The sequence below is a fragment of the Eublepharis macularius genome, chromosome 14 (genome assembly GCF_028583425.1).
Source record: "Eublepharis macularius isolate TG4126 chromosome 14, MPM_Emac_v1.0, whole genome shotgun sequence".
Taxonomy (NCBI): Eukaryota; Metazoa; Chordata; class Lepidosauria; order Squamata; family Eublepharidae; genus Eublepharis; species Eublepharis macularius.
Genome location: NC_072803.1, coordinates 42,181,601 through 42,198,750, shown reverse-complemented (window position 1 = coordinate 42,198,750; position 17,150 = coordinate 42,181,601). Strand labels below are relative to the sequence as shown.

General features: G+C 45.6%; 1 protein-coding gene across 6 annotated transcripts in view; it reads left to right on the top strand.

Moving 5' to 3' along the window:
* Window positions 1-17,150, top strand: part of DAB2IP (DAB2 interacting protein) — a 262,662-nt gene that overhangs the window by 137,480 nt on the left and 108,032 nt on the right. The gene's annotated exons all lie outside the window — the stretch shown is intronic.

Genomic DNA, 17,150 nt, shown 5'->3' with positions numbered 1-17,150 from the left:
AAACATCCATGCTGCATGACCTGTTGATAAAATGATGTCCAAGTTAGAACAGGGCCGTTTCCAGACAGCTTACCTGCCTCCAGAACATTGCGCCATGTTGCGGGGAAAACGCGAAATATCGTGTTTTCTCGCGCGAGTTTTGCATAACATCGTGCAAAACTCGCGCGAGAAAACGCGATATTTCGCGTTTTCCCCGCAACATGGCGCGACGTTCCGGAGGCAGGTAAGCCGTCTGGAAATGGCCCTGATCTGAGAATTTTATTGGAAAAGAATCATACAAAAACAACACTGCAAAAAAGCAAATTTCCACCCATTTTGACTCCATATTAGGAGTCATCAAAGTCTGCATCACCCTGAACAGTTGGGCTGAACTTGATTCAGCTGATGCAATGGTAGCCAAAAGGAATGAGCTTTCTTTGCTGATGTTGCTTCTATTAAATACGTTGGATGGGGTGACTGTGTAGGATATGGCCTTCTCACCAGTGATGCCAAGATTATTGATCTCCCTTAAAAGGATAAGAAGAGTCCTGCTGGCGCTCAGTCCAAGGATTCTTCTAGTCCATCCTGCTTCCCATAGTGACCAACCTAATGCCTTGGAAGCTCCATAAGCAAGGGCACAAAAGCTAAGGCCTCCCCCTATTGTTGACTATTAGCAAGCGGCGTTCAGAGTTACACTCATTGCTGAACATGTCGTTGATAGATGCTTCCTCTGTAGACCTTCTTAGGGAGATCTGTCTCACTAGCTCTCTTCTTGATTGTCTTTCAGAAATCTCTAGGGGAGACTGATGGTATTACTTGATTGCTGTTGGTTCTGTTGTTGACTCCTTAGCTAGTTGTATTAGTTTCTTTGTGGTTTTCTGTGATTTTTAAAAATATAAATTGCTTGAACTGCCTTGTGGATTTGTTTGTTGTTTTTTCTCAAATGAAAATTTCTTAGCTGCTTGTTGGATTAATCGTTTCTTAACTTGAAAGACAGGAATAGATATATTTCAATAACTGTATATAAACTGGCATAGATGTTTATCCCAACTTCCATCTCCCTTTCCTTCCCTTGTTGCTGTCTCTGTATCAAATTTTAGATTGTAAGCTCCTTGCAGACAGGGACCTGTTCAGTGCTATAGAAATAACGATAAATGTATGCCTCCTCCCTTTCCTCAGGTCTCTGCTTCTGTGGTCACTGCCTGCACAGTCCCTCTTCCTTCTACTGTGCTGTCTCAGAGTCCTTTTCTCCCCTCTCCCCACTCTGCAAAATAGCCCCTCACCCTCTTTGCCTCTCTCTCCTTTCTTCTTCCTACACATGAACCACATGAGGAAGCAAACAGGGATTCCAGCGTGAGAGGGCATTTCAGGTCTTTGGTAGCCTCACAGGATTCTGGGTACTTCTTCTTTTGTTTTCACTCGATTTCTATCATGGGAAATCCCCGTCCACTCCCAAGAACATCTTGTCATTAAAATGGAGTGGGAGCGCGCCAGGGTTTTTTTATCACGGAAAGATGAGTTATAAAATAACAGGAGCCAAAGGCACGTTTAAAAGGGGTCAGGGGAGAGATTGGTTGAACAAGGGGAGCAATTTATGAAACTGAGCTCCTGGAAATATCACTGGGTGATGAGTTTCTGTCTGAGGTTGGGGCAGGTGCATGGAGAGCGACAGCATTGTTTTTTTAAAAACGGATGGTGCCTTTCCAAACAAGGGCATTTTCTTGGCGAGCTGAGAGGGTCTTGGTTGTTGTGGATTTTCCGGGCTGTATAGCCATGGTCTTGGCATTGTAGTTCCTGTAGTTCTTGGCATTGTAGTTCAGGAACTACAATGCCAAGACCACGGCTATACAGCCCGGAAAATCCACAACAACCATCGTTCTCTGGCCGTGAAAGCCTTCGACAATATATTGAGAGGGTCTTCTTTTGTCAGTTGGCCAACTGCCCCAGACTGACTCAGCACATCTGAAGATGTGCAATCCAAATTAGGCAATCCTAATTTGGAAAAAAAAAGAGGCTAGAAGTGGTCCAGATTGCCCAAGAAGCAGACTGAACCTAAGGTCTCTAGTACCTTGGAGCCTCAGTCTCTGAGAGACCAGGGACAGGTGAACTGCAAAAACTCAGCTGGACAATCCCCTTTAATAAATTAATCATTTATAATTATAATAATAATACTTGGAATTTTTACAGCACTTCCACTGTGCAGACTACTTCTTGTTCATAATCTTCTTGTAATTCTTACTGCAGCCTTGAAAAATAGACTGGTATTCTTACCCAATGCCCATATTTCAGATGGAGGGGGCAAAGGTTAGAAAGTGGCTTGTGTGAGGCTATCAAGTGAGCCTGTGGCAAAAGTAAGATTTCAACCTGGGGCCTCCCAGATCAGAGCCACTGTAGTACAGTAGCTCCACATGCTTATTAGGACAGGAGAAGGCTCTCCTATACTTGGAAGGGTCTTCCCAGCCATAGTTTCAAAGGAGAATTCAAAGAAGCCAAGCTCAAGTAGGAAGGGCCTCACCCTGCTATCCTAAATCAGACTTCAGACTACAACCTTTGAAAAAAAACCCATGCAGTCATAAATACATTTTAAGGACTAGCTGCTCTTCACACAAAACTGCCCATGTGTCGAGATCTTCTTTAAAGAGCTTGCTCCGTATGCCCCCCTCTTCAGAAGTGTTCCACACACAATCTGTGGTCCAAATGTCCCTCAGCCAATCATAAGAAGAGACAGACGCAGAGTCCTGTGAATGAAGCAAGTCTACTACGTTTATTAAATGTGGAAGAGCGAAGATTACACAGAGAGTAAAGAGTTCCCTTGTGTCCAATGCTCATCAAAGCTACAATAGCTGTGCAAAGCATTTTATACCTTTTGACTAATTACAATATTTGTTATTCTATTGGCTTAGATACTACTGTGGTCTCCATTGGCTCAAGTGGGCTACCACCTCTAATGATACAATAGTCCAGGGGTATTCTTATTGGAAGAAATAACTTTGGTCAACAGCATAATTACAATATTTTCCAATTGCCATTGCTTATCTTATCAGCGCTTGTTTTATCTTTTAGAAGGAACGTCTCTCTTCCTTTCCCACACATCTCTTTCATAGGCTTTTCACTTTGCCCACTTCTCTGGCCCATGTAACGTTTTACCAAGGGCATCCCAATGTCGCTTTTGGCAACCTTGTATGCTGGGTTCCATGGGAGGGGAGTACTCTCCCATCCTGAGGAATGTGCTTGAGGTTGCATTTAGCACCCATTCCCCTTTCTCTGGAGCTTCTTCTCAAGCCTTGAAAGGCACTGCTAATCTGATTAACTCGCAGCTAGCTTCCTTCTTTCAGTAACACATTTTCTTTCCCATTCTTCTATTGCTTCATTTTGCGTAGACAGTTTTACAAAGAAGTTTCTGTATTAATCTCTAGACAAGAGTCTAGCTGATAGTGAATATAGGTGCAGGTGTAACTACCTTATAGCAAGCTTCATAGTGGCTGGTCTTAATCTTCACAGTGATTAACATACATAACATATATTCTGCTTTGGTCATTTTGTTTCAAGTCTCATTCTCTTGCAAGTTGCATTAAAAATACTACATTAGCTCCTGGGAATAATAATGCATGGTAGTAATAAAGGCACATAAAGGTACACAAAATATTCTTCATTAAATCTACTTCCCACAGAAGTGAAGTAAGTGGTTACTAGAGATGGGGACTTTTCTGTTGTGGCACCTGCTGTTTGGAATTTCCTCCCTTCATCCATTCATCTGGTGCTTTCTCTCACTTTTTTAAAGGCCCAAACAGTTTTATTTTCTAGGCTGCTGCTGCTGCTGCTGGTGGTGGTGGTGGTGGTGATGATGATGATGATGATGATGATGATGATGATGATGATGATGATGATGATGATGATGATGTGGGACAATGCATATATTTGCCATGCACATACAGCCTTGATTTGTGTGAATGTAAATCCTGACAAAATCCACTGGTGGGATCACGTGTGTACTGAGGTATACATGGATGGTAAATACGTGTCTTGCCTCTGTTCACACAACATAGTGGCCATGACCATCAGGAATACCTACCCACAGCTGGTAGTTTCCCAGTACAAGCCATTGTAACATCTGAGAAGGGCTTACAGCTTTGATCAGTCTGGGGCCATACACAGAATACAAGCTTTGCATTTGAAATGGGAGTCCCCTTTGGAAAGTGACCAATCCTGGTAGGGGCCGGAACATACCAGGATGCCGTTCTGGAGGAGTGAGTGGGGAGAGAAATCAGGGGGAGGTGAATGCCCTTGTTTGGTAGGCAATGGATGAAGATGACTGCCCCACAAGAGTTTTTCATCTTTCAACTTTTGTTTTAATTGTTTATTTTCTATTTTGAACGGATGGAACCCACTCTGAGCCTGCTTGCAGGGAGAGCGGATTACAAATTGAATTAACAACAACAACAATCCTATTGGTTTTTACCAGCCTGGACATATGTTAAACTTGGAGCCATACATAAACCCTTCAATGTTAAGTCACCAGCACACAAAGGCACCCCGCAAGGTCTGTGGGCCTGCAAGCCACGTTTAGCCCATGTTATAATCTGCCTTTCTCTGCTCGGGTTTCAGTGATCCTAATCCTCAGTCAGAGTTGGTGGTGATATGGCACTTGGAGTACACCAAGAGGTTTGATGATTCTGCACTCTGGGCTTAAAATTTAACCCTGTGGGTTTGTCCTAGTGTTTGTGGGGAGGCAGGCCATGGATGTCATACTGGGAAAGGAAAAGGCACTTGGTGTATATGCTGAACCTTGCTCTTGAAGACAAATTCTGCTCTAGGCCGTCGTCACACGGGCATCTCTTCCGTTAAATTTACAGCATATAGCGTCCTACCTGTTATCGGCACAGTAACGTTTCTTTGGGTCACCTAACGGCTCTTCGCGCCACCAGCTGTCCACACCGAAGCACTCTGTTCTGTTCTCTCTAACCGCGCAGAAGCAGCTCCCCCCCCCTTTTTTATTATTCTGGCATTTAATTCCACTATAACGGAATAACAGCATATAAACATTCCGTTAGAGCAAAACATTACGACCCTTTTGTTTTTCCAACTTTGAAATTATATAAATAGCCCTTTGCCCGCAGAAAACTCCCTGACATGATCCCCATCGCTGAAGACTCTGCCATGGCGATTGAGTCATTTTTACTTCAGCAGAAAGTTTGCATTGTGTTATGTCGTTATGGCGTTATAAGGACATAATAAAATTTTAAAAAGGGGAGTCGCAGGAAGAAATGGATTCTGGGATTGAAGGGAGGGCATAGGACGTTGCAAGGCGAAATACATCGATGTGAGGCATTCACACTGAGGCACAAAATAGCGCGACTACCAAGCACAAAGCAGAAGAGAGAAAATCGCTACAGTGTTGGAAAAAGGTGGGTGTTTGCCGGGAAGTAGCGCCATTTTAGCACTAAATAAAAGCCCATGTGACGACGGCCCTCGTGAATTTTTCGGAGTTCTTCCCCTCTTTCATCCATCCTCACATTCTGATCCCTTTGCACTAAGCAGGGCATGTGTTTCCTTCAGGGGATGATTCTCACACAATCCCTGGGCAGAGAGGGAGAATCCTGGTGCAATGCTGGTGAAAACAGCCGTGGTTGGTGTGCAGCTGAAATAGCCTGAAATGGCTTTGTTTCCTTGGGCTGCCTTGCCCATCTGTTCATTCCCATCTCCAATCTCTGCCTTCCACATCAAGAACCAGCCCTTAGCTCATATCTGAAATAACAGGGAACTCAACCATTCTACCTCTTGCTTCCAAACATTCTTGGACAAGAAGACACCGGAACCTGGCAGCACTGTGCTTGGTGCTAAATATAGATTGCAGCAGCAGAAACTGAGGTGTGGCCGTTCTCGGCGATGGGTACACCTGGACTGCAGCATTCTTGAAGCAACTCTTCAAAGCCGGGCACTGGGAAGATTTCTGCTATGCTTGGCTTTTTCCTTTGGGATCTGCAAGGCTTCTCTGCTCTGACTGAAGAAGCATCCAACAGGATTGGGAGAAATCTCTTGGCAGGAGTTTCTGGCTTGGCTTCCCTTTAAGGGAGGAGGGTAAACTTCTCGGCATGATAGCAGAATGTTAAGGCCAAAGCAAGAGGAATGGTCTGCTGTACCTAAATCCAAGGCTGAAGTTTCTTTTCGTCTTTCTTGCTTTTCCTTCTTTCTGGTTAGAAACAGTAGCTGTGCTTACGTGTATAGATGGGGGGGGGGTTACACCAGCTGCTTCTGCAGTAGGGAGAAAAGCTTAGAATAAGCCCCCCCCCCAATGCACATGGTATCAGATAGTGGCCTCAAGCCCACAGAAACTTCTGCCATAATAAATCTGTTCATCTTTGATGTGCCACAAGCCCCCATTCTGCTGTTTGCTGTAACAGACTGCCATGGATACCCTGCTGGGGTCTGGGAGTTCATTCCCCCTTTTTAATTAGGAAAATAATACATTCCATTTCTTTTTTCAGGCGAACACAGGCTTGAGAATAATTTTCTGTCCATAGATGTTTCATCTTTGATTCAACAACTTGTATAAGAGAGTCAGTCAGTTTGATCTTTCTGTGAAGGGGGCAGCAAGTGTGTGTCTACAAATGCTGGCTTGCAGGGGACCTACTTTGTCTAGGCCAGCAATAAAAGGGTTTGTGAATGTGGTAAGGGAAGCGAGAGGGGGCTTGCAGAAACCCTTCCTCCAAGACAAAACCAAGACAGAGACCAATTAAATTTGCACAGGCGACTGAGCAATGATCAAATGCAGGGCATTTCTGTCCCCTCCCCATCCAGAGGGCCTGGCTGTAAAATAAGTGACCTGAATCTGCAACATGTTTCAGTGAAAGTTCCCCTGGAGGTATTGAGTTGCCTTTGGAAGGAAACAGACAGTTCTGGATGCTTTTGTGTTAGCCTTCGAAGGACGGAGCATCAAAGAGAAATAAAGTGGGGGGGGAAGGTTCAGTGAGTGGCAAGTGTAGGCTAGCTAAGGGGGGCACCGTGCTATTTTGTTTTGCATGGGCACCTGAAAGGTCTCTGGCTGCATGAGAGACTGCCTGGCTCATGGGACCCCCTTCCTCTTTCTAGTTTGGGACACCCACTCAGTGTGCAAAATAGGATTGCCAACCTCGAGGTGGGGCCTAGAATTACAATAGAAATCAATTCCCCTGGAGAAAATGGATGTTTTGGGGGGTGGACACTATGGCATTGTACCCTGTTGAGATCCCTCCCCAAACTCCATCCTCCCAGGCACTGCCCCCAAATCTCCGGGAATTTCCTAACCTGAAGCTGGCAACCTATGTAAAACCTAGGGTGTCCTTGCCTCCATCCTGGCGTCCTCTCTGACATATAGATGTACAGAATTAAAAAATATAAGCCACGTAATATCTTTTATTAGGGGCAACCAAAATGGGACAAAACAATGTGCAAGCTTTTGAGTTCTCCAGAGGACTTCATCAGACTGGATGTTAAGAGTGGGTATGTGTGTGTGGAACAGGTGTCTCAAGGTATGGTCTTAAGGCCTTGTCTTGCCAGTGTCTGTGTAGGTGATCAAATGTCTGTAACTCTAAACTGCCTCCCTCCCCCATTTAATATCCAGCCTAATGAGGAATTCTGGGGAACTCAAATGATTGCAGTCAATATTGTGCCTTACAGTCTAGTTTTCTGTGTGCAGAGATGTTACACAGATTTGCCACAGGAATTAAAGCTTAATTAATCTGCCATCTTGAGCGATATTTCTCAGTAATGTTGTCAATGAGTATAGTGTGTGTGCGCGCGCACATTTGAACTGGTCTCTCAGCAGACAAAAGAACCGGCCCATCTCTAATTTTCTGAAGATTAAAATGTGAACCAAACTAATTACTTTTCTTTTGAAAAGCTGCCCCTACGCAACATATCTGTTTTTCCAGCAAAGAAAATTGATTCATAATTGTCCGTTAATTCTTTATAGCCTGTAATTTGCAGAATGACAACAACAACAAAAAACCACTCCAGTGTATTGGGAAAATGTGATGGGGATGAGGCAATGCCTGGAATGAGGAGGAAAGAGCAGGGCAGAGGAGAGAGAGGCTGACTGACCATCAGGTTCTGTTGAATTGCAGAATAGTACCATACACTATTCAAGACCCTGAGGACCTTTGGTAGAAATGGAAACTCTCCATTGGCCATGCTTCTTTGTAGGGACAGAGTGGTATCTCTCTATCTGTAGGCATCTCACATGGTTTAAGAAAAATCCCTCTATACTTTACCATGGAAGACAGAACCCTTTTCAGTTTAAAAAAAGTTAAATTGTAGGAGGAATGTGACAGTAGTGGTGGAAAGTGCTTTCATGTCTTAGGCTTTCCAATGCAAGAGACATTTAGAGGTGGTTTGCCATTGCCTGCCTCTGACCCTGGTCTTCCTTGGAGGTCTGGAGAATACAACAGCGGTTTGTAAAATTATGCATGATGAAGAGAAAGTGGATAGAGAAACATTTTCTTCCCCTCTCCCCAAAATGCTAGAATTAGAAAGCACCCAATGAAATTGGTGGGTGGCAGCTTCAGGAATTCTTCATTTAACACACAACTAATTTGTGCCGCTGGATGTGATGATGGCGTCTGGCTTTAAAAGGAAGGAGACAGGCATATTCACTGGGGATGGGACTAGCCACAGTAACGAGCCATTGCAGCTAACTGGAGGTTCCATGTTTCAGAGGTAGCATGCCTTTTGAGAATCAGGGTTTTTTTGGGGGGGGGGATTGGTTATGCTGTGCTGGGCCTTTGGCTGGCCACTGCATGAAACGGATCTTTCGTGGGTTTGGTACAGTCAGTGCTTACAGCTCTACATTCAAAATGTGTGCTGAGTAAAGTGTAATTCTGTAACTTGTGTTAATCACACAGGTTGGATTGCATCACTTTGATTGGTGAGTCGTTACTGTTGTGGGGTGAAATTTCTCTGGTTGCTACTATTCATGGGGAAGACCATGGAGCTGCTCAGGTTTTCTACCAGTACATATTAGCTTTGAGAGCATTAAAAAAAAACCTCCATGTTCAGAGGCAGTATACCATATTCTAAGTGCTGTGGAGCAATGTAGGGGAGGTAAGGGTAACCCCTGCTATATGCTATTTAAGCATGCTAGGACATCTGGGTGGCCACTGCTTCCTTTCCAGAATCTGGTATTTTTTCCCTCTCTCTGAAGGGCAGGGGGAGAAAAAGATTTCTTTCTGTTTCTTAAATTATAAAATTGTACTTTTCAAAACTAGCACGTTCTTAGCCTTAGCAATCACTCCAGTGAGTTTTGTTTTAGGTTATATAAATGATCAAAGGCATCAGGAAATGGTGAATACTTGCAATGATAATGGCAAGCACTGGGAGAATTCTTAAATGGAAAGATAGCTATAGTCCTTGGCTTGAAAACTGGCTGAAGACTATCTTGGGATACGAGTTTGCATATGATTCATTTGGTTCAGTACAGAGAAGGCAGGGAAAGGGTCGGGAAGGATTATTAAAAAAGGAATGTTGTACTTCTGTATTATATTGGAATACTTACTTCTATCATGACTTTCCTATGGAACTATTATCATTTTGGGATGCATAAGTGGATCTGGTTCATAACAAATTAGTAGCTGGGGGGGTGGAAGTTATACATAATGGAATAATGGATTATTTATGGGCATAGGTTGGTAGAATTTGTAATACATAATTGATAACATGCGTTGTGTAATGAGCTGTGAAGAGAAGCAAAATTATAAATAAATAACTTTGCAACCGTAAAGATACTCAAAGTGGACGGATGAGGGAGAGTGTGAAATGGGGAGGAGGGTTGCAGAGAAGTAGTTATAGGGTGGAGGCTGTTAGGCTGCCTTTTCTTTTGCAAGATGGAGGGGGGCTTGGCTTGCTTTCCTGTTCACATGTAAATAAGGCTCTTTGTCATTGCCATACTGAAATTGTCTTGCAACGTCCCTTGCACTGGACCACTTGGAGTGGGGAGGGGGCTTTCAAGCAGCCTTCTGATCTCCAGGCGTTCAGGCTGTTCAGAAGTTGCAGCTGCTGGCCCGCATCCCAGCTGTCTTTAACAAATGCTAACCAGCTCCCCAAACCCTTTGATGACCAGGTCCAGACCTTGAATGGTGAGGCATAATTGTTTGAACAAAGGGGTCTTGCTGGTGCACTTAGAGGAAGGAAGTGAGAACCCCTGCTAACCAGACTTGGCTTCTGTCACAAGGTCTGTCCTCACAATCCCAACAGATGCTGCATGTTTGGAAATCCAGAATTGCAAGGTTGCCAACCTCCAGGTGAGGGTTGGAGATCTCCTGGAATTGCAACTGATTTCCAGCCGACAAAGATCAGTTCCCCTGGAGAAAATGGCTGCTTTAAAGTGTATACTGTATGGCATTATACCCCATTGAGGTCCCTTTCCTAAATCCCACTATCACCAGGCTGTATCCCCAAATCTCCAGTTATTTCTGAAGCACGAGTTGGCAACCCTAACTTGCAGGATTCACTAACCACACACTCCGAATACAGCACACTGTGCTGTAGCACAGTGGTTAACTGGTTCGGCTGCGAATCACAGAGTTGGAAGGGGCCATACAGACCTTCTAGTCCAACCCCCTGCCCAATGCAGGATGAGCCTAAAGCATCCCTGACCAATATTTATCCAGCCTCTTCTTGAAAACTGCCAGTGAAGGGGAGCTCGCCACCTCCCTAGGCAGCTGATTCCACCTTTGAACTTCTCTGACCGTGAAAAAGTTTTTCCTAATATCCAGCCAATACCTTTCTGCATGTAATTTAAGCCCGTTGCTTCGAGTCCTATCCTCTGCTGCCAACTGGAACAGCTCCTTGCCCTCCTCCAAATGACAGCCTTTCAAATATTTAAAGAGAGCAATCATGTCCCCCCTCAGTCTCCTTTTTTCCAAACTAAACATTCCCAAGGCCCTCAGCCTTTCCTCGTAGGGCTCAGTCTCCAGTCCCCTGACCATTCTCATCACTCTCTTCTTCACCCTCTCAATTTTGTCCACATCCTTTTTGAAGTGAGGCCTCCAGAACTGCACACAGTACCCCAGGTGCGGCCTGACCAAGGCAGTATAGAGAGGGACTATGACCTCCTGCTATTTCGATGCAATAGCCCTTTTGATACAACCCAAGACTGAGTTTGCCTTTTTTGCCACCGCATCACACTGACTGCTGGTATTTAGTTTACAGTCCACTCTTACTCCAAGATCTCTTTTGCATACACTACTACCCGGAAGTGTATCCCCCATCCTGTATTTGTGCTTCACATTTTCGTGGCCCAGATGTAATTCTGTGCACTTATCTATGTTGAATTGCATCCTGTTCACATCCGCCCACTTCTCCAGAGTATTCAGGTCTTGTTGAATTTTAACTCTATCTTCTTGGGTGTTTGCCACACCTCCCAATTTGGTATCATCAGCTAATTTAATGAGTAGCCCATTTACCCCTTCATCCAGATCATTGATAAAAATATTGAAAAGTACTGGGCCCAAAACCGATCCCTGCGGCACCCCACTGGATACCTCCCTCCAATCTGATGAAATTCCATTGACCACCACTCTATGGGTGCGGTCCTTTAACCCGTTCCCTATCCATTGAACTGTCCTATAGTTAGGGATCCCAGACTCCCAGTGGGGGCGGAGGATCTCCCGCCCCTGCTCCCCACACCTTGCCCCCACTTACCTGAGCAGCGGGGGGCGCGCACCTTCCTTCCGCGCTCTCCTGCCGCACAGCGTGCTCCCGTGTGCCGCAGCCACCAGGATCGGACCCATTTTGGGCCGAATCGAGGTCGCTGCGGAGTGCAGGAGCGCTCCTCAGTGCTCAAAACAGGCCCAATCCCCGGCAAATTGGGCCCGTTTTCAGCAGCTGCAGAGCATAGGAGCACTCTTGCGGTCCACAGCACCCCAAAATGGGCGCATTCTGCAGTGCCTGGCCACACGATGACATCACCCTGAAGTGCCGTCATTGTGCCTCTGGGGACGCGTGCATGCTCTGTGTGCATGCACCCCCCTCTCTCCCAAAAGATAAGTGCCAGGCCCCTGTCCCCCCACCGGGAGATTGAGGGGGCCTGGCAACCCTACCTATAGTCCAGTCCGCAGTCTTCCAGGTTATCCATTAGAATGTCATGGGAAACCTTATCAAAAGTTTTACTGAAATCCAGGTAAATCACGTCAACAGAGTTCCTACGATCCAGTAAGCTCATCACTACATCAAAGAAGGAAGCCAGGATGGTCTGACAAGATCTGTTGGGGACAAAACCATGTTGACTTTCCCGGATCACTAAGCGGTCCTTCAGATGCTTACAGATCGATCCCTTTAAAATCTGCTCTAATATCTTCCCAGCAACAGAAGTCAGACTGACCAGCCTGTAGTTTCCTGGGTCATCCTTCTTCACTTTCTTAAAGATGGGGATAACAGTCGCTCTTCTCCAATCTTGTGGCCCATCCCCAGTCCTTGAAGATGATGGACAGAGGCTCTACAAGTTCTCTAAAAAGTTCTTTGAGTTCTCTTGGGTGCACACCATCCAGCCCAGGGGATTTGTATTCATCCAGTGCAGTCAGGTGCCTCTCCACAACCTCTCTGTCAATGTCAACTAGGTACCCAGGTATCCTGTCACGGCTACTACCATCTCTTGATGGGCTTGAGTTCTTCAGGGAGAAAACAGAGGCAAAAAAGTCATTAAGCCTGTCTGCTTTTTCTCAGTCCTCTATCAGAGTTTCTCCTTCCTCTCCCAACAGCAGTCAAATTGCCTCTTTTACCTTGTGTTCGCTTCTCACATATCTGTAGAAGTTTTTCTTATTGTAGCGAGCCCCCCTGGCCAGACCCAGCTCATACTGTGCTTTGGCTTCTCTGATGGCCAAAGCACAGGATCTCATATATTTCTCTTTACAGATCTGTCCTTCTTTCCATTTCCTGAACATTTCTTTTTTCTTCCTTAGCTTATTCTGGAGCTTATTCCTTAGCTTATTCTGACGTTCATCCACATCGGATTCTTGGAGCCCTTACCATGTTTCCATCTTGTTGGAATAGTGAGGGCTTGAGCTTGCAAAAGCTCATATTTGAGAAGAGCCCACCCTTCACTCGCTCCTTTCCCTTATAGCACACTCCCCCACGGAATGGCTCTCATCAAGCCTCTGAGTTCATTGAAGTTGGCCCTACGAAAATCTAACCTACGATTCGGGCTTCAAACTTCCTTGGCCACCCACAGCAACTGGAATTCAAGGAGGACATGGTCACTTCCCCCTAAGGCCCCCACCACCTTTAGCCCATCTACCAAGTCTTCCCTGTTGGTTAATATTAAGTCTAGTATGGCCAAGCCCCTTGTAGCTTCCTCCACCATTTGAAAAAGGAAGTTATCAGCCAGGCGGGTCAGGAAGTTGCGTGATTCTTGTCGCTTTGCTGAGCTTGTCTCTCAGCACACATCGGGGAAGTTGAAGTCACCCATAATTATGCCTGGATACTCTACCAATCTGTTCAAGGAGGGCAGTATCCATTTCCTCTCCCTGGTCAGGTGGTCTGTAGCAGATTCCAACAACAATACCTTTTGTCCTTCCTCCCCTTATTTCCACCCATATACTTTCCACTGGGCTGCCAGTCAACCACATTCTCCAGAACTTGCTGACAATCAAGCCCTCTCCTCATATACAATGCCGCTCCACCTCCTCTTCTACTCTTCCAGTTTTTCTTGAACAACTCGTACCCATCCACTACCACATTCCAGTCATGGGAATCATCCCACCAAGTCTCAGTAATTCCTACTATATCGTAGCCCTCTGTTTGCAAGAGAAGCTCAAGCTCTTCCTTCTTATTACCCATACTTCATGCATTGGTATATAGGCACTTGTAGCCTTGTACCTTTGTTTGATCTGTCCTACCCAGGTGGGCCCCCGCTGTTATCACTTCTTCATTGAAATCCCCATGTTGATCGTCCCCTTCCACTCGCGGCATCAGTTTAAAGCTCTCCTGACGAAGCTCTCCAGGTTCTTTCCAAACATTTTCTTCCCTGACCATTAGAGGTGAAGCCCATCATGTGCTAGAAGGCCTTCTCTAAGAAAACGTATCCCATGGTCTCAGAACCCAAAGCGCTCCTGCCAGCGGCACCACCTCAGCCAACAATTCACCTCGAGTATGGTCTGCTCCCTTTGCATTCCTCTTCCTTTGACAGGAAGGCTAGAAAAGAATACCATCTGTGCCCCCGCTGTCTTCAGCTGCCTTCCAAGAGCTTCATAGTCCTCTTTAATCCTTGTGATGGTATTCACGGCCATGTCATTCGTTCCCATGTGAACCAGCACAAATAGGTACTGGTCAGTCGGTCTGATCAGTTTCAGCAGTTGGTCTGTAATATCCTGAATTCTGGCTCCCAGCAAGCAACATCTCTCTCAGAGTAGGGGATCTGGCCTGGACACATGACATTCCATACCCCTGAGCAGAGAGTCCCCGATGACCACCACCTTCCGTTTTCTTCCACTTCCGTGTGGCCCCATGCCCTCCTCATTCCCTCCTCCAGGTGTTTGTGGTTCTCCTTCCACTCTCGTACCCATCACCATCTCAAGCGCCTCAAAACGATTCTTGAGCTCCAGAGTCCTGGTGAGGAGAGCAAGGAAGGCGGAGCTCCAGTGGACCAGAGCATCACCTTAGTCTACGTCTTCCGGTTTGTATTGCAGAACTGAGAGGAGGCTCAGAAGGGAGATCGATTCTTCCGTCTTCTCTTGGACTTATTTCTTCATGCTTGTACAGAGCCCCCAGGCTCTTCTCAATAAAATCCTCCCCTTCCTTGATTTTCTGAAGGGTGGTGATCCTCTCCTCCAGGCTCTGAATCTTCTCCTCCAAACGCCTGACCAGCTTACACTTCTGACAAGTGAAGTCCATCTTCTCTTCCGGGAGGAAAACAAACATGGCACACTCCATGCAGGTGACTGGAAAGGGGCCTTCTGTTGACATCATCGCCTTCCAAGTATATTCTACGGGTACTTTTCTAGCACTCTACTGGTTTGAATCCCACTACTGCCATGAGCTCAGAAGGGGGCCTTGGGTAAGCCACTCCTCTCAGCCCCAGCTACCCAGCTGGATTGTGGGGATAATAATAACACTAACTTATTCATCGCTCTCGGTGAGGCACTAATCTGTCTAGAAGAGCAGTATATAAGCACAGTTGTTGTTGTTGTTGTTGCTGTATGTGAGTGGCTTCTAGCTTTAAAAGAGATTGAGCAGTTTGTGGAGGAGAGGGCTATCAATGGTTGTCAGCTAAATGGAATCTCAATGTTTAGAAGCAGTGTCCCTCTACTGCAAGACAAATAACAGCTCACACACTGCTTGTGGCATCTTGCTGGCCACTGTGGGAAGCAGGATGCTGGACAGGATGTTTTGATCCAGTGGGGCTTCTTAAATTCTTTGATTATTAGTGTAATTTCTCCCCCCCCCCTTTTCAAACCTGCCCTGTGGAACTGGATTGTGCTGTGTGCATTCCAGGCTGAACTTCACTTTGGCAAAGATTGCTGGTTTGAAACAATTAATTTTTCATAAGCCCGCATTAATGTGCCTGCCATTCCATCTTACAATGTGTATTTTCCCCTGATTTGTGCTTAACATATGAGCAGATCAAGGGGCCATCAAGTCCAGCATCCTGTTTTCAATAATGGCAGCCAGATGCCTCTGGGAAGCTCAGCAGAAACACATGAAGACAACAGCCTTCCTCTATTGTTTGCCTCTAGCAAAGATCCACCACTTCTGAACAAGGACACTTCATTTATCAGGCACTGCTAATAGCCACTGAATAGATCTATCCTCCATGCATGTATACCCTTTTAAAGTCACCTGTGCTAGTGCTGTCACTGTGGAAGTGAGTTCCAGAAGTTAATTATATGTTTTTGTAAGGAAATACTTTTGTTTGCTTGTCTTGAATCTATTGCCTGTCAACTTCATGAGATTTCCTCTTGAGTTCTAGCCTTTGGGGAGAAAAAGGTCTATCAACAGTTCCTATACCATGCTTAATTTTGTAAACTTCTCTCACATCCCTCTATATTGTCTCTTTCCTAAACTGAAAACCCCCAATCTCTTTAGGGAAGGTGTTTCCACCCCTTGATCAGTTGGGTGACCCTTTTCTGCCTCTTCTCCAGCTGTATTAGGAACTGGAGCAAACAAAAGTATACACATCCAGCTGCAGCCGGGTCATAGGTTTATGTAAAGGCACTGCAAATACTGATTGCCTGATAAGAGTGTGTGGCTGTGTTGCTCTCTGGTCCTTTCCAGTTTCTAACTGCGTTTAAATGGCTAATCTTAGGAGGCCTTCTTATCAGCAGACCCCGCCCAACTTGCAAGGTAGATTTGGCTGTTTGTGTGTCACCAACTCTCCCAGGAAATTTCTCCATGTGCCCGTGAAGAGAGATTCACACCCAGCAAGGTGGCAGATACATACAACTCAGGCAAGAGAGTTGAGAGGTTCTGTGAGGTTAGTTGTTAACAGGAAGATGTATTCGAATGTATTTTGTGTGTGTTAGTGTAGATAAATTGAATCTTTCCCACTGCTTTCTTGCTGCCTGTGCCCCTTCTCTTGTTGCCACTACAAAATAATGTACTTTAAAATTGAGATGAGGTTTAAGAATTCTAAATCAGGGAAACAGAATGTACTGTGCAATCCAGCAGGGGTGTAATATCGGGCTCGGTTCTGTAATGTACCTCTGTGCGTATCCTGAAAGCATTGGCTGTGCAGACTGCACAATGTGTCTATGGAATAATTCTTATCTGCAAGACGGTATACCAGTGGGAAGCTTTGCAGGGATAAGGAGAAATTAAAAAGTGCGATCGGAATAATTGCCGAAGAAAAGAAACAATGCCAGAGAAATCATCAGAAGGGACTAGGGTGTGATTCCATAGCATTCTTTGACATTAATAGGGATATGAATACTGAGGCCAGTGAACAAGCTGATCTCGGGTAGCAGGTGTCAAGAAAGACCTTCCTCCTTCTGAGTCTCTGCAAAGCCACTCTCCATCGGAGATGATGATACTAACATCAGTGGATCCGTGGCCCATGAGATGAGGCAGCTCCATGTGTTTCTGTGCTCTGCCTGGTGGATGCATCAGGTCGCAGGTTCAGTGGAAACACCTCAGGAATTGGGAAAGACCTTACTCGGCTTGAGACCCTGGGGAGCGGCTACCAGTCAGAGCAGAATGTGCAGGAC